This window comes from Lonchura striata, chromosome 29 (genome assembly GCF_046129695.1).
Source record: "Lonchura striata isolate bLonStr1 chromosome 29, bLonStr1.mat, whole genome shotgun sequence".
Classification (NCBI taxonomy): domain Eukaryota; kingdom Metazoa; phylum Chordata; class Aves; order Passeriformes; family Estrildidae; genus Lonchura; species Lonchura striata.
In genome coordinates, this window is record NC_134631.1 from 5998079 (window position 1) to 6022973 (window position 24895).

A 24895-nucleotide genomic window follows, 5' to 3' on the forward strand; every position below is an offset into this window, starting at 1 on the left:
GGAAGACAACCAGCCTTCATCCCACGACCACCAGGAGGCAGAAAACGACCACCTAGCAACAGAATGCGACTGCGCAGAAGAAACGAGTGAACTAAAGAAGGGGATAAAAACAGTGAGCTAGGGGGATCACAGCGCGGCAGTTTGGCGGAGCGGTTGCTCCCCTCTGTCGCCGCAGCGCTGCTTTTTGCTTTGCTCTCATATACTCTATTAAATGAATTAAATAAATTCTGTTAATTGGATCAGATGGCCTCTTGTGCTCAATCATAACAATTTGGTGCCGTGACTCGGATCGCGGATTTGGAGGACCCCTCTCTGGGAGAGGCACCACAACTCCGCTCTTTTGAGCGGACTCAGACTGGGGTCTTGTCCTCATCCCGACCGACGAACCCAAAAGCCTTGAGAGGAAAGCAAAGAAAGGGAAGCGGGCCCAAGATACCCCTTAAATTTTGTGCACAAAGTCCGAACGACGACGCAGGAAGCGTAAGTATACGGGTTCCGTTCGGGCGGGGTCGGGATCCCGGAGTGTGGCGAGTGTGTGAGTTGCATGAGAGGGGAGCCAGCAGCCGGACGCCCCAAGTGAACGCAAACCGTCAGTAGTGCGGTTCCCAAAGCCCGCGAGGGCCTGGGCCACGAACCAGGGGAAGTGATTGTGATTCTTTGATTATTTGTGTGTGTTAGAAGGCACTCCGGAGGAATGGGGCAGGGGAAGAGTAAATTCCCCTCCCCAGTGGGGGTAAAACTCCCTTCGATTCCTAAGGACAGTCCCCTGGGATTCATGTTGACCAATTGGGAACACTTCCCAGGAACGAGGGGAAAAGATAAAGCAAAAATGATACATTACTGTATAGAAATGTGGGAAGGGAAGGAAGTTTCCAAAAATGCATTCTGGCCCATATTCGGGTCCTCAGAGGAATGGGTTAGACAAGCTCTAAACATCTGGGTGAGCACTAAACAACCCCCTAACCCAGAGGAGAGTGACTATGCTAAGATCTGGGTGAGTCGACCAGAGGTGCTTGTATTCAAACTTTCTGAAAAACCTAAGGGGAAAAGAAAGGGACGACCAGAGGAACTGATAGTAGCCCCACCTCCTTATGTTCCTCCTGTACCACGAGCACCCCCCCTCCCCTCATCGGATGATGAGTCTGACTCAGATTCTGAACAGCCTGGCCCAGTCACCCAGAGCAGGGCAAAAGGCAAACTGTTTCCCTTGAGGGAAATGCCCATGGGAGGGCCACAACCAGGAATAGGATTCATTTCTGTTCCCTTGAGCTCGGGAGATGTGAGAGATTTCAAGAAGGAGATGGGAAGCCTATTAGACGATCCTTTAGGTGTGGCAGAAAGAGTGGATCAATTTTTGGGCCCCAATATATACACTTGGGAAGAACTGCAGTCCATACTGAATATCCTATTTACAGTTGAAGAAAAGAACATGATTAGGGCAGCTGGGATGCGGGTCTGGGATGCCCAGCCGGCACATGCTCAACACCCAGCTGACATTAAGTGGCCTCTTCAAAATCCTAATTGGAATAACCAAGACCAGGATCATAGGGCCAATATGCGGGACTTCCGAACCATATTAATTGCTGGTATTCGGGAATCGGTCCCCAGGGGTCAAAATATTAATAAGGCATTCAATGACAGACAGAGGAAAGATGAAACACCCACTGAGTGGCTGGAGAGGCTGCGAAAGAACTTCCAATTATATTCAGGATTAAGACCGAATGATCCAACGGGGCAGGCAATATTAAAAGTGCATTTTGTATCCAAGTCTTGGGACGATATTAGAAAGAAGATACAAAAGATGGAGGATTGGCAGGATAGGGATTTGGCAGAGCTGCTGCGGGAGGCACAGAAAGTGTACGTCCGGAGAAAGGAAGAGAGTCAGAAGAGGCAAGTTAAAATGATGGTTGCTGCGGTAAGGGAAAGTAGGAGCATAGAGACAGGACAGAAGAAGTTTACTCGAGACAAAGTAGGTAATAAAGAAAGGGGGGGGGGGGAACGGAAGAAAAGACTTGTTATTATTGTGGCAAAAAGGGACATTTCAAGAGAGAGTGCAGAGTGCGGCTTAGAGATGAGAAAGAATTCAAGGCCGACTAGGGGGGTCAGGGGCTCTACTTTATGGGGACCCGGAGACATCAAAAAGAGCCCTTGATAAAATTAAAGGTGGGTCCCCAAAGCCAGGAAATAGAATTCTTGGTCGATACAGGGGTGGAAAGATCTACCATTCAATTCCTGCCCCAAGGCTGTACCCTCTCAAAACAGACAGCTATGGTAGTAGGGGCAAAAGGGGAACCATTTGAAGTACAAATTATTAAAGAGGTAATAGTAGAATCAGAAACTAAAATGGGGGTGGGTGACTTCTTATTAGTCCCTGAAACAGATTACAACCTATTGGGGAGAGATTTAATTGTTGAACTGGGAATTCAAATCGAAGTGGTAGAAAAGGAATTGAAAATCAGGCTTTGCCCTCTTCGATTGGAAGATGAAGAGAAAATAAATCCTGAAGTATGGTACAATCCGGGAACTGTGGGCAAATTGAATATGACTCCATTCACGGTAAAGATCAGAAACCCTGAAGTCCCGGTGAGAATAAAACAGTACCCTATTTCACTAGAGGGAAGGAAAGGATTGAAACCCGAAACGGAAAGATTACTAAATAAAGGATTATTGGAACCATGTATGTCGCCTTTTAACACCCCCATACTCCCAGTTAAAAAGGCAGATGGATCCTATCGGCTGGTGCATGACCTTAGGGAAATTAATAAGCGAACCGTGGCCCGATTCCCAGTAGTGGCAAACCCCTATACCCTTTTGAGTAAATTAGGACCTGAAAACGAGTGGTATAGTGTCATAGACCTGAAAGATGCCTTTTGGGCCTGCCCTCTGGACGAATCCAGTGGAGATTATTTTGCCTTTGAATGGGAAGACCCTGACACGGGGAGGCGACAGCAACTCAGGTGGGCGGTATTACCTCAAGGATTTACGGAATCTCCCAATTTATTTGGGCAAGCCCTAGAACAAATTTTGCAAGATTATAAAACAGACCCAGAGGTAAAGCTAGTTCAGTATGTGGATGATTTGTTAATAGCAGGTAAAGAAGAAGACAAAGTCCGGAAAGAAAGTATCAAACTATTAAATTTCCTGGGACTGAAAGGATTAAAAGTTTCTAAAGCAAAACTACAATTTGTAGAAGAGGAAGTTAGATACCTGGGACATTATTTGAAAAAGGGAGAAAAGAAAATTGATCCAGATAGAGTAGAAGCAATCCTATCCCTGCCTTTACCGCAAAATAAACGACAAATTTGTCAGATATTAGGACTTACAGGGTATTGTAGGCAGTGGATCGAAAACTATAGCGGGAAGGCAAGATTTCTGTATCAAAAACTTACCCAAGATGGGCACCTTAAGTGGACAGAAGAGGAAAAATCTAAATTCCAAGAATTAAAAGAAACTCTGGTCCATGCTCCAGTCCTAAGCCTCCCAGATTTAAAGAGGCCCTTCTTTTTATTTGTCAATATTACAGATGGGGTAACTTATGGAGTACTTACCCAGGACTGGGCGGGGAAAAAGAAACCTATTGCATATCTATCTAAAATTCTAGACCCTGTAAGTAGGGCATGGCCGGGCTGTTTACAAATAATTGCAGGCTGTGCAGAGTTAGTAGAAGAAACAAGGAAAATCACCTTTAATGCCACTCTGAAGGTGTTAACTCCACATAACATACGGAGTGTGATGCAGCAAAAAGCAGACAAATGGATATCTGATGCCAGGCTCCTAAAGTATGAGGGGATTCTATTAGAAACCCCTAATTTCACTTTAGAAACCACCTCATTACAAAATCCAGCCTCCTTCCTCTTCGGAGAGCCAGAGACTGACCCACTGACTCACGACTGTGTGATCACTATAGAGGTGCAAACTAAAATTAGACCTGACTTGGAAGAAGAGGAGTTAGAGACTGGAGAAAAGCTGTTTGTAGATGGATCATCCAGAATAGTAGAGGGCCAAAGAAAATCAGGGTATGCCATAGTAGGGGGACCTGACCTAGAAGTAATTGAGTCCGGAGCCCTAGACAAAACATGGTCAGCCCAAGCCTGTGAAATATACGCCATCCTAAGAGCCTTGGAATTATTAAAGGGAAAAGAGGGAACCATTTATACAGACTCTAAATATGGGTACGGGGTAGTACATACATTTGGAAAATTATGGGAGGAAAGGGGCCTTGTGAATTCACAAGGAAAGAACCTAGTGCATCAGAGATTAATAGTAGCCCTCCTGAAGGCCTTGAGAGGCCCTGCAAAGATAGCTGTAGTTCATTTAAAAGGGCATCAGCGGGGGATGGATTACCGGAGTAGGGGTAACAACGCGGCAGACCATGAAGCGAAGAAGGCTGCAATTATCGAGGCACTGACCTTGAGCGAGAGAGCCAGGAGGGATCCTACAGATACCTCAGAGAATCCTGGGTTAACCACCCAGGATAAATTTGTATTTACTGTAGAAGAGCGGGAGAAACTTGCAAAATTGGGGATAAAAGAAGAATCGGGGAAGTGGCTGTTAACAGATGGGAGGGAGGTTCTGCCTAGGGCCGTAGCCCAGCAAATGCTTAATAAATTACACCAGAAAACACACTGGGGGGCTCAAGGGCTGGTAGACCACTTTGCCACCCATTATATGACTGTGGGTCTCCATGATCTAACAAAAAGTATTACTAAGGGTTGCCCAACCTGTTTACGTGTAAATAGGAAGAATTTAAGGAAGCCACCCTTGGGAGGGAGACCAGTGGCAAAGAGGCCTTTTACAAATTTACAGGTAGACTTTACAGAGCTTCCCAAAGTGGGGAGGATAAAATATCTTTTAGTTATAATAGATCATCTAACACATTATGTGGAAGCAATCCCCACCACTAGGGAGACAGCCCGAACGGTGACAAAGGCCCTGCTAGAAGAAATAATACCCAGGTATGGAGTCCCAGAAACAATAGACTCCGATAAAGGCCCCCACTTCACTTCAAAAATAACACAGCTGCTGGCAGAAGCCCTGGGCATAAAATGGGAACAACATTCTCCCTGGCACCCCCAGAGTTCCGGGAGGGTGGAAAGAATGAATGGAGAAATTAAGAAACAACTCACTAAATTGGTACTAGAAACTAAGTTATCTTGGATAAAATGTCTGCCACTAGCATTATTAAATATTTGGATTCAACCACGATCAGACATAGGGCTTTCCCCATTTGAAATGTTATATGGGATGCCCTACTCCCTAGAGAAAGTTCAATCTAATCCTAATATCACTGACCAAAGTATTAACAAATATTTAACTGTTTTAATGAAATACAAGAAACAGATATGGGAAAAGGGGATGTGGGCCCAAAGACCACCACTAGATCTTGTATTACACCAGGTACAACCCGGCGACTGGGTTCTCATCCGAAGCTGGAAGGAAGATTCAATCAGCCCAAGGTGGGACGGACCGTATCTGGTTTTAATCACCACTGATTCCGCAGTCCGCACAGCAGAGAAGGGCTGGACTCATGCTAGCAGAATAAAGGGGCCGGTGGATCCAACTCGATTTCATGCAACTTCCAGAGAGACGAGCTGGAAGATTGATGAGAAGCCGGGAGATTTGAAGCTAACAGTAAAGAGAACCCTCAAGTAATCTTAATGGACACTGCCAGTTCCAGGGACATTTGGGTCGGGAATGACTGGGGATTGCAAACACAACTGATAGGAGAAACAAAACCCCCAGGATACTGTAAGCATTTAGAAGACTTAGCTCAGCAGCCCTATTATCGGCCCATCCGACTCGAAAGGGAGCAGAGACCTTGGGAAGGGGAGGGTCATGCCGAGCATGAAGATATTAGAGTAAAATGTAGCTGGTTAGATTGTAATTGTTTCCCTTTTGCTTGCTTTTCTTGTAAAATTTGTAAAGGGCTGTGGTGGGCTCACTGTAGAAAGGGGAGGGCTCCAAAAAGTGTGTGTCAGCGCTGCTGGCTAGAACAACGCAAGTTGACCTCTGAAATATTGAATTATAAGGTCGCCACTCGGGAATTGACTAAAGAATCTCCCGAGTGGTGGGAAATTTTTGTGAAGGGAATAAATCCTGAATTACATTGCTACCACTCCAACGAGCTTTCAAGTCCATTTCTTACGGACATAGTCCAGGTCAAGTGTCGCAGGCTGGTCAAGGGACTAAGGTGTGACACCCCACAATTAAATGAGAAAAATTGGAACTCCCGGAGGTCAAAGTGGGAGAGAGGAAATAATCCCGCCCCTGAAGAATATCTCTGCTGTCAAGAAGATGGCCTACCCTGTAGCTTGTAGCAACCAAGTTGACAGGAGAGACAGAGAGATAGCTAGTGGGGATGAGGGATCCTCCCAAATTGTAAGAAAAAACACTGACCACCATAGGCACAGGAATGGTGACAATGGAATGAGAAAAAGTAGGAATGTGAAATTGGGCATGATAAGCAGCATCCCCTGCAGTGCGTACTACTCAGCCCTAAAGATTCTTACATTTGTGATGATATGCTTTCCTCTCCAAAGTGTTGCTACTGAAACCCATGAACCCTTTAAATGGACATTAAGTAGGTGGGAAAATCATGATACTCATTATAACCTGCAGACTGTGATAACCCCCGGGGCACCAAGCTTTAAAGCTGGAGTATGTAACATGACCAAAAATCCAAGCTGTGGGCGGCTGTTAAATTTGACAAGTTTCTATATGTGCCCTGCTTCAAATTTAGGGAGGTCATATTGTAACCTCCCCGGGCATTACTACTGTGGTTATTGGGGTTGTGAAACAATAGCATCAGCATGGGCACCGGGGGGAGGGTCGGATAAATACCTAAGGGTGGGATATGGACCAGCTGGATGTGTAAAGCCACAAGAATGGCCATGGACAGGGAAAGATTTACTGGGGAACTGTACTTTCATATACCTCAATGTTACTCATCCAAATGACCTGGGGTGGCTGTTGGGAAAGACATGGGGAATTAGGCATTGGATAGAGGGACACGATTTGGGAAACCTAATAATTATTAAGAAAGAACCTATTCCCTATGACCCTGCACCAATTGGACCCAACAAAGTAATAAGTGACATTAAAACTAAGACAATTAACTACACAGAGACAGAGGTTATTACCAGCCATATTAACATAGATGAGCCAGGTGTTCCTAAACCCGAGCATGCCACCTTGTGGAAAATAATGCAAGCCACATTCGGCGTTTTAAACTATACATACCCAAATCTGACAGAAGGTTGCTGGCTCTGTTACATGATGAATCCACCCTTTTATGAGGCGATAGGATCCTCTGCCAAAACCAGAAGAATTAATGGGACAAACCCAAGAGAATGTCTGTGGAAACAGGGAAAAGATAGCACCCCAGGAATAACCCTAGCACAAGTAAGAGGGAAAGGGAAATGTGTGGGAAAGGTACCCGCAATAATGCAACACTTATGTGAGACGACAATTAGCATCAAGAGAAAAGATAAACTAGCAGAATGGCTCCTGCCAGCGCCCAACACCAAATGGGTATGTAATGAACTCGGAACCACCCCTTGCTTATCCATAAGGCTTTTCAATGAAAGTTCAGATTATTGTGTACAGGTGTTAATTGTCCCTCACATATCATATCACCCAAAGGAGTATGTACTAGAGCATCAAACAACTCCCGAACACCATTTAGTCAAAAGAGAACCACTCACAGCATTAACAGTAGCAATCTTGCTTAGTGTAAGTGGAGTTGGAGTGGGAACGGGGGTAGCCTCCCTAGTAAATCAACAACAAGGTATGAAAAATTTACGAGTATCCGTAGATGAAGACTTAAGCAGAATCGAAAAGGCCATAGATGGGTTAGTAAAATCAGTCAGATCCCTCTCAGAGGTTGTGTTACAAAATAGACGGGGACTTGATTTATTATTTTTACAACAAGGGGGGCTCTGTGTTGCCTTACGAGAAGAATGTTGCACTTATGCAGACCACACAGGAATTGTGGTTGATACTATGGCAGAATTACGCAAACAAATAGAGCAAAGAAAAAAAGAGCAAGAAGCTCAGCAAAACTGGTATGAATCATGGTTTACTCATTCCCCTTGGTTAACAACTCTTTTGTCTACCATTGCAGGACCGGCAATTCTGCTCATCTTAGTGCTAACTTTCGGACCCTGCATCTTTAATAAGCTTATTGCTATAGTAAAGAGTAGGTTAGAGGCCGCTCATTTAATGATAGTAAGATCAAAATATGAATCACTCACTCAGATAGAGGCCGAAAACTATCTAGAGCTTAGTAGAAAAGAATTAATACGGTTCAATGAACAAAAAGAAGGATAAAAAAAAAAAAAGGGAGAAATTGTAAGAGAAGGGTGACCTTTTTGTTCGATGCAGCTGCAGATAGTAATTTGTTTCAAAGAAGTTTGTTTTTACAGCGGTAATAGGCAACAGGCTGTGAATTGCTGATAATACTCATTCCTAACCTTTTACAGCGGTAGTAGGCAATAGGCTTTGCAGTGCTTAGCTGATAACACGCATTTCTAAGATAACACGTATACTTGAGACTGTGAGAATCCCCAGATCAAAGGACACCTGTGAGGAAGACAACCAGCCTTCATCCCACGACCACCAGGAGGCAGAAAACGACCACCTAGCAACAGAATGCGACTGCGCAGAAGAAACGAGTGAACTAAGGAAGGAGATAAAGAGAGTGAGCTAGGGGGATCACAGGGCGGCAGTTTGGCGGAGCGCTTGCTCCCCTCTGTCGCTGCAGCGCTGCTTTTTGCTTTGCTCTCATATACTCTATTAAATGAATTAAATAAATTCTGTTAATCGGATCAGATGGCCTCTTGTGCTCAATCATAACACCCAGTGCCATCCATATCCCGCTCCAGTGTCCCCCAGCCTTCCCCACAGCGTTCCTGCCCATTGCGGGGCAGCGGCGCAGACGGAATGTCCTGCGGCCCAAACCTCCTGCTCCTGCCACACAGCGCCAGCCTTCTCCCCCTCCTCCTCCTCTCCCAGCACGGCACAAATTCCAGCTCGGAGGAGGCTTCCCCAGAGAGGGCTCCGGCTCCTGTCTCAGCCCGAGTGTCCCTGCAGAGGAACAGGGCATCTTTCAGGCACTTCCACAAGCTCAGGGTTCCCATTTCATGGCGAATCTGGGATGCCGGGGGAGAACGCCGGGGCATGGCCGGCCCGGGGCGCTCGGGCGGCGCTCGGGGCCGCTCCTGGCCCGGGCCGAGCGCTGACAGCCGCGTCCCGCCCGCAGGGAAGGCGCAGGAGGCCCGGCAGGAGCGGCCCCGGCGGGTTCGCTGCTGGGCAGCGGCGGCTGCGGCGGCGGCTGCGCGGCCACGCGGCTCTCGGACGGCGCCCGGGGAGCGGCGGGGCCGGCGGCGGGCGCGGAGGAGGGGAAGGAGGAGGAGGAGGGAGAGAAGGAGAAGGAGGAGAAGGATGGGGCTGTGCGGGGCAGGCGGCGAGCTCAGCCCGCTGCTGCCTTCGGCTCGCAGGTGGCCATCAAAAGGGTGCCAGGGAACCGCGTCCGGCGCCGGGGCGAGCTGGTGATGAGCCGGGCCAGCGGCAGAAGCCGGGCCGTGCCGGGCGGGGCTGAGCCGGGGCCCGGCAGGGTGGGAGCTGCCAGGACGCCTGGAGGGAGAGCGGGCGTGGGGCCAGCGCAGGGCGCAGAGCATCCCGGGCTGGCTGAGGGGTTCCCGACCCCCGGCACGGCATCAGCCCCACTGACGGCATCGTGCTCCTCCCGCAGCCCCACGGCACCAGCGCAGCCCTGGAGATCGCGCTGCTGGACAAGGTCTCCTCTGGCTGTGCTGGTGTCATTCAGCTCCTGGAGTGGCTTCAGCTCCCCGACAGCTTTGTGCTGGTGCTGGAGCATCCGGAGCGGTGCCAGGACCTGTCGGGTTTCCTGGCGGAGCGGGGGTTCCTCCCGGAGGAGGAGGCGTGGGGGCTGATCTGCCAGGTGCTGGAGGCTGCAGCATCCCCCTGATGAACTGTGTCTGTGTTCCACAGGAACCCTGTCCTACAGCCCACCAGAGTGGATCCACCAGCAATGCTACCACGGTGAGGCAGCGACGATCTGATCCCTGGGCCTCCTGCTGCACCACCTGGTCATGGGGAAGCACCCGTTCAGGAGGGGCCAGGAGATATCTGGGGGCAGATCTTGTTCCCAGGATGGCTCTCTCAAGGTGGATCCTCATCTCTGGGCAGAGGGGCAAAGCCAGGGCTGGGAGACAGCAGCAGCTCATGGGCGTCCTGCTCTGGCAGCTGCTGAGGAGGTGGCACATGTCCTGCTCTCCTGCTCTCCTCCAAAGAGAGAATCCATGGGGAAGTTTAGGCCCAGCTCTGGGCACACCCAGCATGGCCTGGGAGTTGGGGGGCAACTTCTCCAACTGACTGGTCATTGCTGGTTTCTCTCCCCAGAGTGCCAGGATGTCATTAAGAGGGGTTTGTCCATGCAGCCCTTGAACAGGCCATCCTTAGAAGAGCTTTTCCGTGATCCTTGGGTGCAGGGTGTTCCTCTGCCCTAGAAGGTGGGAGAGATCCATGTGCACAGTTGGATCCAGGAGCCTGGCAGGTAACAGCTCCACACATCTCTTGGCACTCAGTGGCAAAGCCAACCAGACAGGATTTGTCCTGCCTGTAGCTCTGAGCAGGGGTCAGCAGGAGGGAACACAGCTCATGGGCTGGAGCTGAGCTGGAGACCTGGTGTGGCAAGCACTGGGGCCCACCATCCCCCTGGTTTTGCCTGCCATGGTTCATGGATGGCTGTGGCCCTGGGCAGAGCCATGACAGCCTGGTCTGGCCCAGGGAAGGAGAAAAAGCCCCTGGAGAAGCTGTACCAGGTGGGGCTGCTCCTGCTGGGGACAGTGAAGATGATGTCAAGGATGACAACCTCTTGCTCCACCTGACCACCGGCAGGCTGAAGATGGTGGACTTTGATTCTGACACCTTCTCCAAAGCCAGGTTCCACAGGGAGTTTGCAGATGAGTCCACACGCAGGGGGATGCTCCCAGATTTGGGCATTGCTCAGCCTGGCTGGGAACCAAAGGTTCCCCCTTTGCTGGGGCAGATGCAGCTGATCCTTCAGTCAGCTGCCAGGCTGCTTTTGGGAGGGCTGGGGACATGGGTTGGGGTGGGTATGAAATGGGAGTGGGCTCCTGGCCCTGCCAACAACCCCCAGCACCCACCGTACCCCGGGCTGGGGCTGGGCTGGGGCAGCCAGCCTGACACAAACAAACCCCCATGGTGGGAGCAGAGGTGGGACTCCAGACCCTGTGCAGGGGCTGCTTTCCTTTGCAGGCAAAGGAGGGCTTGGGCTGCTCTACTGCCCTTGTTTGCTTTGGGATCACCATGGGGGCCGTGCAGGGGAAGGGAGAAAGCCTGGGATTCCCTCACCCATGGTGGGTTTTTCCCTGGCATGCAGGGGTTGGGCCTTCCTTAAGGCCCTGACAGAGGTAAGATCTTTGACCTTTTTTCTTGTTCCCCTTTTTGTCTGTAACCTATTTTCCATAATTTGATATTTGTTTTTCTAGAGGAAGTGTTCCAGGTGGGGCCCAGTCTGGATCCGGACGTGCTTGGGAGCAGCTGTGGCGTGGATGGGCCGTGCCCTTGGAGAAGGCTGAGGGCATCGTTTGGGACCAGCTTTTCATCCAGCAGGGGCTGGCGTGAGGTGGGTCCTGTCTGCTGGGGATGGTGGGATCAGAGCTCTGGGGAGATGGCAGCGAGCACAGGAGCGTCCTGCTCTGGGCAGCTGCTGAGGGCTGGAGGTGCCGTGGCCGGCTGCAGGCTGGGCACATGTCCTGCCCTCCTGCTCTGCTCCCAAAGGCAGCAGTGATGGGCAGCTCTGGGCACAGCTCTGGCACGGCCAGCATGGCCTGGGCACCGCGGGCGGCTGGGACAAGGGACAGGAGCCTTCAGCTGATGGGGCTTTCTGGTTTCTCTCCTTGCAGCCGGGTTCTGCGGGTGCTGAGGCTGCTCTGGGCTCTGCCAGGGCCCTGCTGGAGCTCAGCACTGGGCTGCAATCAGCCAAAGGAGAAATGGGGTGACCTGCAGCACAGACTGGCTTGAGCATTTTAGCAATACAGCTCAAGAAAACATGCAGCCACCCAAAAAATAAACTTGTTCAATAACTTCTGAAATGAAATCAATCTGGGATGACCCCAAATGACTTTTTGCAGCTTGCTCAAGCAGTAGCTCAGCCCTTCTCTGTACTGTTCTCTCCCCGACCTGCCTTTTACTTCCCAGTTGCTCCTTCTTTTTCCCCAGTGAGTTCCCAGCCTATTCCAGTCTCCATCACACTGTTCCCTTCCTTGGTGCCCCTCACCATGAGGAAGGCTGAGCCCCAGGCTTAGGGACTCATCACTGGCTGAGGAGCAGCAATGTCTCAAGAGGTCTGGTGGGATTTTAGTGTCATTCAGAGCTTCTCTCCAGCCCCCAGCTCTCCTCACTGCTGAGTTCCCGCTCCCTTTTCCTCATCTTTGCAGCAGGATGAGCTCTGTGAATCCCCTTGAGCCTCCCCACTCTTCCCAACCCATGCACCCACCTCAGCTAGGTTGAAGCAGCAGCTTCTCTGTCTCTTCTGGCACACCAGTGCAGTCCCCTGTGCGGGGAGCCCCAGCCCCAGAGCACAGCACTCAGCAGTGCAGTCGGGGCTGGAGCAGCTGCCCTGCAGCCCTGCTTTGGCTCTTTGTGGCAGGGAATGCTCCCTGTTTGCAGCTGTCCCTGCAGGATGGCCCCAGGGCAGAGCCCAGCCGGGCTCCCACTGCAGCCCCTGAAGCTTGGGGCAGACAGTGGTCCCAGAGCTGAGGTTCACGGGGAGCTCCCGGAGCTGTGCCTCACACTCTGTTGCCGTGTGTCACCGCGCAGGCTGGCTTGTACGGGGTGAATGTGCCAGCCCTGCTTTGACTGACAGGGGCCGGGCCCATCACATCTCTCCCAAGGCTGCAGGCATTGCCCAGGCCAGAATCTGAAGGGGCACAGAGATCAGACCAGTGAAATCATCCAGACTGGGTATTTCAAAGACCCTTTAGAAAGAAGGGCTTGAGAATAAACGTTCTCTGTTTGCCACATGAACATTGGGGTGAGCGGTCTCTTTGGCTCCAACCCACTTTCCTCCCCGAGCCAACGTCACCCACTCCCTCACACGTCCCCCTTGTGCCTTCCCACTGCCTTGTCTTGTCAGGGCTTCCACAGCCCCTCATCCCTTCGTGGCCCCGTCCCCTCAGGGTCTCCCCAGCCCGGCCAACCTGCCCGGCAGCAGCGCCGCAGCCCCACAGGAGCTCCAGAGGAGCCCCACCAAGAGGCACCTGGGAGCCCTCAGCAATCCAGCCAGCAACACACGGGCAGGAGGACCTGGATGGCGCTTCCTGCCTGGGACAGGGCTTGTGGCCATCTCCAGGCACCGCTCTCACAGAGATCCTCACAGCTCCAGCCCCTGCCCATCTGCTCTGTGGGCAGCACAAAGGCTTCAGCAGAACCACCAAAGGCCAAGGGGCTTCTGGCCATTTTCCCTGCAACCCTGCAAGCCTGGGCAGCTTGCTGAGCCCAGGGACCCTTTTCTCCCTCTTCCCGTAGGCCCTGCAGAGCCTGAGCAGCAAAAGAAAGATCCTGGCAGTCTGTCTATTGCAACACATCCTATATTTATACACTAAAGAAAAACAAAGAAAAGGAAAGCAATATTGAAAAAATGAAACATTCTTGCTGGCTCGGGTGGCCCCAGCAGACAGAGCCTCTGGAATCAGCTCTCTGCAGAGCTCCAGCAGCGCAGCCAGCCGAGCCCCGACAGACGAGGCCGTCTCCCCCATGCCCTGCAGAGCCGATCACGCAGGTTATTGAAGATGGAATATGGAGCTCTCTCTGCTTCCTGGAGGATGTACAGTGTCTGAACTGCCAGGCTTCCGACGGCGTCACTGATGTCATTGGTCAGGCCTTCAAGGGCTGAAAGAGAGAGGAACAGAGCCATGGTCAGTTCCCACATCTGAGGGGACCCCAGGGGACTCTGTGCCAGGGCCATCCCAGCCGGCTCTGGCCATGGCCAGCAGGGAGCAGGGACCAGCTGGATCAGCCCAAAGCTGCTGGCCACGAATCCCCCAGGTGCCCTGAAAGCTCTGTGTGCTCTGCCCACGCCGGCCCTGGTCCGCACAGGGAGCAGAGCCCTCCGCAGCCGGGGCAGGGCTCGCAGCTCCCCCGGCAGCCCCCGCTGGCAGCCCGCTGCCCTCACTCACCCTCACAGATGAGCTGGAGCTCTTCCTTCCTCCCCCTCAGGTGCCGCCCGGCCGTCCCTGGGAACACAGAGCCTGTCAGGCCCAGGGCACAGCTCCCTGTCAGCGGCACCGCCAGCCCTGTGCCCACACGCCCTCCTGGCCCGGCTCGTGGCTCACCCATGAACCTGATGGCCGCCTCTCGCAGGGGCTCCTGTGGGCTCTGCAGGTAGGGCAGGGCCCGGCGCAGGTGCTCGGCCACGCTGCTGCTGTCCTCTGCCAGCTGCAGAGAGCGGCAGGAGGGAAGGGTTGGCCCCGCAGCCCCCCGGGCCGGGGCTCCATGGGCACCCGGCTGGGGCCGCAGGAGCCTGGAGCAGAGCCCGCGCGGCCTCGGGCTGCAGCAGCGGGCAGGGGCACAGCTGCCAGCCCGCACACCGAGCACCGCGCTCAGGGGCTGCTCCAGGCTGGGGCTGCGGCTTCCCGGCCCTCCTTACCAGGATCTCAATGAACTTCCACAGTTTCTCCTTCTTTACAGATTTTTCAAGATCTCTCCTGTTCAGGAATTTGGCCACACAAAGGAGAGTTTCCTGAGAAGCCTGGAGAGCAGTAGAGACACGGAAATCGCCCTACAGCCCAGGATCAGCATCCCTGTGCCAGGGCCAGGAGGAGGATCCAGCCTACTAGGTGCCAGGGCAGGAGGCAGCCAAGCCCTCTCCCAGGGGGACAGCAGCAGCCCGCGAGTCCTCACCTCTGCCACACACTGATTCTCATCATGGCAGTGGAAGAAGAGTGGGAGCAGGCTGTGACACACTTGTGTCATCAGGAGCTTTTTTCCTTCTTCTTCTACAGCAGACAGCAAGGTTCGAAATACAAACATGGAGATCCACTGCACATGCCTGTCATCCTGTGTATCAGGAAGGAAACAAGACCTTGGCATCAGCTGATTCTGGCCCACGTTGGTGCAGGCCTGCATCTCCACAGGGCACCAAGTGTCTGGGCAGCAGCCAGTGGCCGTGGCTGAGGGCACAGAGCCTTACGTGTTCAAAGAGTGGCAGGAGCACCTTAGCCAGCTGCAGGGTGATGAGGCTGGGTATTGGGGCGTCATTATCCAGGAACAAATCACTAACTAGAACAATGGCCATCCTGACCACATCACTATCATTTTCCTGCAGGAGCTCCCCGAGGCTTTCGGTCAGGCTCCACATTCTTTTGGCCTGTTTGGAACAAAAGTGTGTGAAAGGCCACCCTGCTGCCACAGTGCCCAGAGGCCAAAGGCCTGTCCCACAGCCCTCGGGCAGCTGAAGTGGGAGGCAGGAGAGCTGGGAGCGGCTGCCCCAGTGCCTGAAGCCCAGCCAAGTTCCAGCGACTGCGTTCCCCAGCCCCACGCTGCCTGCACGGCTTCAGCTGCTGCCCCTCCTTACCAGCGAGGGATTATCCCTGAGCAAGAGGAGGGCCCTCAGAACCTGGCGGCGCATCTCTCTGCACTCACTCAGCAAGTGTCTCGACAAGAGATCCATGATGCTGTCACTGCATGCGCTCAAGTCCAGGCAATGCAGGACCTGAAAGGCACAGGGCAGTGACAGGGGACCCGGCCGGCAGGAGCCCAGAACCGCACAGGGCGGGGACCAGGCAGCAGCACAGGGCGTGGGCACCGTCACAGGCAGCTGCGGCTACGAGAGGGCAGAGAGCTGGGAGGCAGCGCTGGCCTTCAGACTCACCTCCACAAGGAATGCCATGGCAGGGAAGTTCCAGTATGGCATCTCTTTGCTGAGCAACTCGAGACAGCCTGAGATGCTTTTACACAAATCGATGGATTCATTGTGCATCTCCCTGGAAGGCGGAAAATGGCACTAAGATGTGGCAGCATCTCTCTGGCCTCAGAGAGAAACAGACAACCTTCCCAGGCATCACCTGAGAAAGTCTGAGAAGATCAGAGGAAAGAATGAAAAAACATTCTTATCTTAACATGCTGCACCTGGTATTGTGAACATCTGAATATGTTACAGAGATTTGTCTACCTAAGCGTGATTTTTTAATTAACTAATGGTGATAATGTTTGGACTTGAAAACCCATTAAATCAATCTATATCATAACAATCTATAAGAACACTGGGTTTCTTAATAATAATTATTATTGATCGGACCTCTGAAATATATGGAGTCAGTGATAATGATCACCCAGCTGGGGGCCTGCTCCTATGACACTAAGACCCTGAGCTGGGGGGGAAGCCCCTCCCAGGACAGACTGATGCAGTTCTTGTCTTTACCCCCCACCCTGCAGGGGGACCTGGGCCCTTTGAGATGTGCCTGCTACTGGGCACCCTCCTCTCCCAGCCTTTCCCAGTCTGCTTGGCCGTCCCTCGTGCCTCTGGCCCACAGCCACAGGGACTGAGTGGAATACCCCAGACACAGAGCACAAATGCCGGGAGCAATGGGGAGAAGGGGGTCTCACCTGGCCAGCAGACCCACGGCATAAATGTGGGTGTCAGCACAGAGCAGCGTGTCCCAGCCACGCTTGCGCTCCATTGACAACACCACATCCTCATAGTCCATTTGGCACAGCAGGGACTTCAGGGTCCTCACTGCAAACCTGAGTGCAGAGCAAAGCCCGGGTCACACTGGGAGCACTGGCTCCTGCCCTGGCCATGTGGCAGGGAGAGAAGGACTGGGATGGAGCACCTGCTGGGGCTGGTGGCAAGGCCATGTTCTTCCTGGCATCCCTTCCAGAAGGTATCAACCGCCTCTGGCATCTCTTTGGTGCTGAAGAACACTTGGAAGAGCAGATGCACAAATAACTGCGGGAAATGCTCATCCACTATATCTGGGACATGGTGCTCCTGGAGGATCTTCCATATCACTACAGTTGCCTGCAAAGGACAAAGCCCCCCGAGACAGCGCTCAGTGCCGAGGTGTTCGTGTGACAGGGCCCGAGTGTGGCAGGGAGAGGCCCAGAGAGACACAGGGGGAGCAGCGGGCCTGGTGGCCCTGCAGCTGTCCCTAGGCCAGCTTTCAGGCCAGTGCCTGAGGCAGGGAGATGCAGTGGGGGAAGGAGGATGGAGAGCTGCTGGACAGGTGACCTTGGGGCCAGCAAAGGCCACTGGCAGAAACTCACAGCCAGGACAAAGACACCCGTTTTGTCCCCATCGGAGGTGCACGTGCTGTGCTCTGGCCAGCTCCCCAGCACATCCAGGAGTATCTGCTGTGCCAGCTCTGCAGTCCAGGGCGTGCACATGATGGTCTTCCACATGGCCATGGCAGCTCTGTGGGGTTAGAGATCTGTCTCAGGGGATCTCAGACACAGCACCGTGGCCTGGGCATCTCTAGGGGCCTGGGTTGACCGACGGCTCTGCCTTTGCCCACTGCCCCTCTCCAGCAGCAGCCAGGCAGCCCAGCCCTGTGGGGACAGGCCCCTGTGGGGCAGCGAGGGAGCATGGCAGCAGGCTCGGGGCTGACACGTCAGGGCTGGGATAGGGAACAGCCAGAGGGCCCTGGGACTCTCTGTTGGTCAGAAACCTGGGACAGGCTGTGCAGGGCGATGAGTTGGGGTGAGCCCTGAGCCCTCTGGGCAGGTGGGCCCCGTACCTGTCACAGGATGGGGCCACACGCAGGAGTGTCATTACTGCGTCATTTGGCTGCGCTTCTGTGAGATACAGCAGGGCGTTGTCCAGCCTGTGCTCAGCAGAATCATTGGCCATGAGCCACTGGTGGATGTATCTCACCATGGCAGCACCTGGAGAAGGCACAGGGAGACTTGGAAAGCTGCCAGAGGGAGCAGTGTTCCCAGTGTCCCCAGAGAAGTGCTTCCCTTCCCACCGCACTGTGATGGCCTCAAAGGCTGACAGGGGCCAGCACTGTGGCTTGGGAAGCCGTGTGACTCATGGGGGAATTGAAGCCTGGCCACAGCTGCCTACTTGCTCTGCTCTGGAAACACCCCTCTGCACAAGCAAATCCAGCAGGGCGGCACTGGTCTCATGTCCGAGGAGCTCTAGAGCCCATGGTGCTGGTCTCTTCCTGCCGAATTCTCTTGATGAATTTGCAAACGAGCTGTAGGAGAAGGGCAAGAAGCCACGGAGTGTTGCAGGCGTGCTGCTGGGCTGAGCAGTGCCAGCAGGCCCAGCCCAGGTGGGGATGGCTGCAGGTACCTGCGCTGTTCTGCGGAAGCGGCCACAGGTGCGTTCCTGCTCTCGTGTGCGCTGCACGGCTGCACCTGGCAAAGAGCGAGCGCAGCCCGAGCTGAGGGGCTGCGGGAGAGGCCGGAGAACACAGCCCAGCCCTGCGCTGCCCAGGCAGGGACAGCCCCGCGACGGCCCAGGGCACAGAGCACGGCTGTGGGGTGTCTGCCCGGCCCGTATTCCATCCTGTCCATGGGCATGGCCCCAGGGGATGGGATGGGATGGGATGGGATGGGATGGGATGGGATGGGATGGGATGGGATGGGATGGGATGGGATGGGATGGGATGGGATGGGATGGGGACAAGCTGGCTGAAGGCACCGGCCCTGTGGCCCAGCTCTGCCACTCACCCTTCTGCCGTGGCTGGAACTGCTCCACCTCTTCAGGCTGCTGTGCTGGGGCAGCTCCAGGGCCTTTTTTCTCCTCCTTCCCCCAGGCCAGCTTGGGCACGCTCGCAGGTCTGTGATCTACGTCACAGCCTGGATTCATGGCTGCTTGCAGAAGGTGAAAAGGAAAAGGTCCGAGTCAGCAAGTGATGCAGTCGTGCCTTGAGGGCACCTGCAAGAGTGAAGTCTTGGCAAGGCTACAGGACAGCAAGTCCTGCACTCTGCTCTTGGGGCTCCAGCCACAAGGACAGGAGACTCCTGTCAAGGACAGTGCTAAGCAAATGCCACAGTCTGCCCTCGAGGGTCAGCTGCAGAAGAGATGCCTCGGGAAGGCCAGGGGTCACCAAGTGCTCTGGTCTGGCCACGAGGTCACCTGCAGGAGTAACACCTCGGGAAAGCCTCAGAGTCATCAAGGAACGAGTGGCTGTGCGAGAGCTCTTCACAGCACCTCTCTGTCCTGTCCTGTCCTGTCGCGTGCACCGAGCACTGTGGCGTGGCCATGTCACTGCCAATGCCACAGCGTGTCACAAAGGGCCCTTGGATCCCCTGTCCCGTTCCATTCCATGGTGACCATGCTGCACCGTGTCACCAAGGGCCCTTGCACGCACTGCCACCTGCCCTGGGGCCACCCCCAGCCCCCCAGAGTGGCCCAGGTTGGAAGGAATGCCTTGCCCCAGGTGTGTCAGACAGCCCAACAGGATCTTTGGGAAGGGCTCAGCCCATCAGCAAACGCTGCCCTGCTCTGCGGGCTCAGAGCAGCAGGAGCCCCTGCAGCTGCCGACGCAGCCGCGGCGGGAAGGGCACGGGGCCTCCACAGAAGCTGGCACGGCCTCCTCGGGACACGTCCCACATGGTGGCCATCCTGAGCATGGCCGTGGGACACAGACCAGGAACGTGTGGGCCAGGGCAGGAATGCTGCTCTGAGCCCTGGGGCCTGGGCGGCGCTGACAGCAGCAGGTGAGGCACAGTCCCTGCCCAAGCAGAGTTCCCCCGAGCCCTGGCAGCACCGGTGCCCGTCTCCTGCCCCAGAAACCTGTGCCCCAAAAGGGCTTCTCTGCCAGAGGGCAGCCAAAGCTGGTTTCTGTTGGAGCAGTGGTCCTGTAGAAAAGGTGTAGTTGGTCCAGTGGAAAACCCCAGCTGTGTCCTTTTGGAAAGCTGTGGGAAGGCTGCCTCTCTGTCTAGAAATCCCAGGTTAAATCTAGGTGGGAATGTTTAGCTCTTCTCCCCTGGGTGGAGCATCTCACCATGGGCTGATTTCATTCTGAGTAACACAGTGGGTCCTTGATAAAAACCAGGAATGTCATAAAATGGGAAAGCTGGCCGGACAGAATGCACATCCAACCAATATTATTAATGCAACGTTCTCTGCTTATTTGAGAGAAGATGGCAGTTTTTATACACATCTACATAGTTTACAATTTACAAAGGTACTCTGATTGGCAAGCTAACATTGTTTATCTTTGTCTTAAGGTGGCCAAAACCTTACACTATAAACCTATACTACTTCACACCCAGACAGCCCAGTGCTCCCCATCACACCTTAATACAATTTCTAACTGCGCCACAAACTATTAATTTCTAACTGCATCAGAGGCTGGAAGGCCTCACAAGGCCCAAATCTGAGGCCCAGACTGGAGTAGCTCAAATCTCATTCCAAACATAAATCATGATCTTTCTCTCTCAGAAATGCTGCAACACTTGATCCCCTGTTAAACAGAAATGGCTCTGGAGGGAGTTATCTCTGAGCCATGTGGGGAGACACTGATGGGCCCATTCACAGGAGATAAGGAAAACAGTCCAGAGGCAACTGCTACACAGATGGCAATAGAAAACATCTGGACTCTCAATCTCAGACAACAAACGAACTGTAGGTTTACTGATAAATGAAATTGGATATTGAAAGATGAAAGAAATGATGGGGAAAAAACATAGATTCCATGAAAATTAAAATCTAAAAGTGAGGGTCATACATTAGAGGGGAATCTTTGGTATCAGACATATCAGGAAGTCTGTACCGCATAAGTGCCTCATCCAGTGTGGGAAGACAGAAGGGAAATTAGGATAAAAAGGAGGCTGCATCCTCCAAAAATTGGAAAGACCTCAAGAGAATGCCCCATGGCCTCTCCCTTTATTTGAATAAAATAAAAGGACTCCTCTGTCCCTGTTTAGGACATAAACCTGTGGCAGCAGCTCTCTGGCCACAGAGAGAAACAACTTTCCCAGGCATTGTCCTGGGGGCAGGCTGTGAGAAGATCAGAGAAAAGAATGAGAAACAATTCTTATCTTCACTTGCTGCACCTGCTGTTGTGAACATATGGAATGTGTTATGGAGATTTGTTTGCCAAAAGGGTGTTTTTTTAATTAGCCAATGGTGGTGGTGTTTGGATTGGTGGACCAATTAGGTCCAGGTGTATTATAACTGTATAAAAGCAATGGATTTCTTAATAATGATATATAATATAATGAAGAGGTTGATCAGCCTTCTGTGAATCATGGGGTCAATGCTAATTATTACCCAGCTGGGGGCATGTGACAATGACATAAACCTCTGTTGTTTGTGGATTAATTTTCCTGACAAGTTCTTCCCAAACTGTTCCAACGGGGATCACTCTTCCACAGAGCGCAGTCCTTCAAGGACAGCCTGCTCCAGCTCGGGTCCCCCCAGGATCACACGTCCGACCAGGAAACCTCCTCTGGGGTGGGCTCCTCTCTCCACAGGTCTGCAGGTCCCTGCCAGCAATCTGTTCCAGCACAGGCCTCCCACGGGCTCACAGCCTCCTCTCAGGCATCCTCCTGCTGGGGCATGTGCTCCTGCAGGGCTGCAGGGCAATCTCAGCATCCCCGTGCCCTCCCTGTGCTCAGGGCTCAGCTGCCTCCCCAGGGCTGCCCCAGGGCTGCAGGGCAATCTCAGCATCCCTGTGCCTGGAGCACCTCCTGCCCCTCCTGCACGGACCTGGCTGTCTGCAGGGCTGCTCCTCTCACACATCCTCACTCCTTTCTGGACACAATTCCTTTGCTGCACTTGCTTTTCCCTTCTTCAGTGAGTTTACATATTCACAGCAATAACAGAGGCATCAGCACATCCCTGATGGGCCCGGCCCAAGCCAGTGGGCCTCTCCTGGAGCCGGCTGGCATTTGCTCTGTGGGCATGGGGGAGCTTCCAACAGCTTCTTACAGAAACCATTACTTCACCTACCAAAACCTGGCCATGCTAACCCAACAGACTTTCTTATCTATTTCCCACCTCCTCACTACACTAAGAATTTAATGCTAGTGATGATAATCATCAAGTGGTGACCAAGAGAGATATTTAACATGTAAGTCTGCAGGCACTGAAGTTCACACTACAGACTAAATGAAAAAATGCCTCAAACCTACTCATCAAAGAGTCTAACTGTTGGCACATTTGTACATGTGCATTTATTCAATAAAACTCATAATTAGTTGTAATGTTTAGGCTGAATACTAATTTCACACCAAGATCCAGGTGGCACTGAATTTTAATGTTAAGAGGGACTGGAACATACTACATTCTTTATAATGATTTACATTGACAGTTCACCCTTACTGCTTATGTCACAGCCCTCAGGTATCCAGCTGACACTACAGACTGTCTTTCTCAGGTTCAACACCTACACAAACAGAGAGATGGCCTCCCAACACATCTGCATAGGTAAGATGGGTAAAACGAGAGAAAAATTTCCTTTTCTGATTGTCCAAGATTGGAGCACCAAGATGTTTCTTATTACCATCTGAGTAGGAGCTGCCTCTGGGCAGTTTTCCTTAACTCCTGTTAATGGCCCATCAATGTCTTGCCTCATGGCTCAGAGACACTCTCCAGGAGACAGTTCTGTTCAACAGGTGATCAAGGACACACCTTGTGACTCAGAATAACATCAGCCAATTGTGAGATGCTCCAGCCAGGGGGGAGCAGCTAGGCATTCCCACCTGGATAAAACCGGGACTTTCTAGACAGAGAGGCAGTCTTTCCACAGGTTTCCAAGAAGACACAGCAACCACATCTACCAATCCAAGAGAACTGCAGCCACTCCAATTTGGACTGCTACCAGCATGCTGGCCAGAGGGGTGTTAGGTTGTATTCTGACTTTGTCAGTGGTCTTCTTTTTGTATTATTGCAGATATTTTTGGGTTTTTTTCTCTTTTCCCAATACATTGTATTTCTGACTTACAGTCTCTCACTGGTTTTTCTTTCAAACCAGAACATTGATACAAAATAAAGAGGAAAGCTGGCAGTCCTCACCCAGAGCTCTGCAGAAGGCTCTGTGGGGAGAGCACCTGATGTTATTGAAGCTGTGTGTTCAGCCCAGAGCCCTGGAAAGATGGGATTGGCCTGGCTGCCTCAGCCTGTTTGGCGCTGGCTCTTGCGCCGTTCTGGCCCTGCTGGTACAGCACTCACTGCTTGCCCAGCTTCCCTGCCATGTGTTGTACATGTTCCTGACCCATAAATCCTGTGAGACTATTGCTGATGGAATAGGGAGGAGTCACACTTTGAAAGAATCCTCTTCAGTTCCCCTTTGTTTGAACAGAGGTAATTCAACAAGTCTATCCACAAATGCTGGAAGATATCCTCCAGTTCTGCCCATGGAGATGCAAATGGCCCTGAGCAGCACAAGGGCTTTGGCAGGAAGGCCACTCCTTTCCAGGATTTCCCCAGGAGCCCCGGGTCAGTCTTTTCTTCTCTGTGCTCCCCTCTGGCTCCATTGCTACGCTGCCTCCAGATCATGAATGTGGCAGGGACAGCCAAGCAAACCACCGTGCATGTGTGACAATGGATCTTTCCTCCAGTTCCCACAAAGGCCATGCCAGACACTCCTGTCTGGCTTCCAGGTCTGCAATTTCCTCCTCCAAGTGCAGCTGATGCTGCCGAAGGGTTACCTCCTGCTCCTTCATCCTCTGGGCAATTCCTTTGTCGTCCTCAGGAGAAATCCCATTTTTTCCAGGGGGCTGGTTGATGCTGACAATGGCCATCAGCACCAGGTACCTATGGAAGATTCCTTCAGCCATGGCTGATCCTTCCCTGAAAGACAAAGAAAGGAAGACAGAGCCAAGATCCAGACTATATTGCCTCGGGAAGAGACAGGAAAGAGGCTCGCCCCTGGCAGGAAGGCTCTGGCCAGCCCTGCAGAAAGGCTGGAGGCCAGAGGTGCTCCTCAGGGCTCACCTGCTGCTGCCAGTTCCAGTCCAGCTGCCCAAAGAGGCTCCATGAGTATGTGATAAGGAGGAAGAGGAGGAAGTGTGAGACACAGGGACACAAACCTGAGCAGCTGGGTCTGAGGAGAAAGAAGCTCAGCATTGTAGATGGCAGGAGAAACCAAGCCCAGTCCCCCAAGCAGGAGGAGGAGAGGAAGGGCGCCCAAGCTGGCTGCAGGTAGACAATGGAGACCTTGCCCAGATGTTCCCAAATGGGCTGGGGGGAGGGAATACACGGCCTTGCTTTCCAGCTGCTCCCACCACTTCTGTCCCTGCCACTGACTTGAGACAAAGCCTGATGAAATCCTGCTCAGCATGGGCAAATGAGACCTTGAAGGGCTTAGTGTCAGGTCAAGGCTTCCTTTCCCTCCCAAAGCCTTCCCTTGGCAGCCTTGGGCAGGGGATTCATCCTCCCTCCCTCGCTCCTTCCCACAGACCTGCTCTGAACCACTCCATGGGCACTTTCCATTCTCTGTGTCTGTCCTCAAGTGCTTTGCCAGCCTAGGTCAGTCCTGGCTCTGTCCTGAGCTCCCAGGAGCTCACAGGCTGAGATGGCAATGCTCAGCCACACCAGGGCACTGCCCCTGCCAGCAGCACCTCCAACAGCAGCAGCAGCAGCAGCAGCAGCAGCAGCAGCTGCAGTCGCCTCTCAGCTGTTGGTGCCCCTGCACTGCAGCCCCTCCCGCTGGCACCAACGTTCCCCTGTGACCTTGGAGACAGTCCTGAATCCATCCATGGGGTCACAGAGCCATGGAATCCCAGAGTTCCAGGTTCCTGTAATCCTAGAGTCATTGAATCCTGAGAACCACACTCAGAGGAGGAGGAGGGGGAGGAGGACGAGGACGAGGATGATGATGAGGAGGAGGAGGATGAGGAGGAGGACAAAGAGGAGGTGGAAAATGAGGAGGAGGAATAGGAGGAGGAA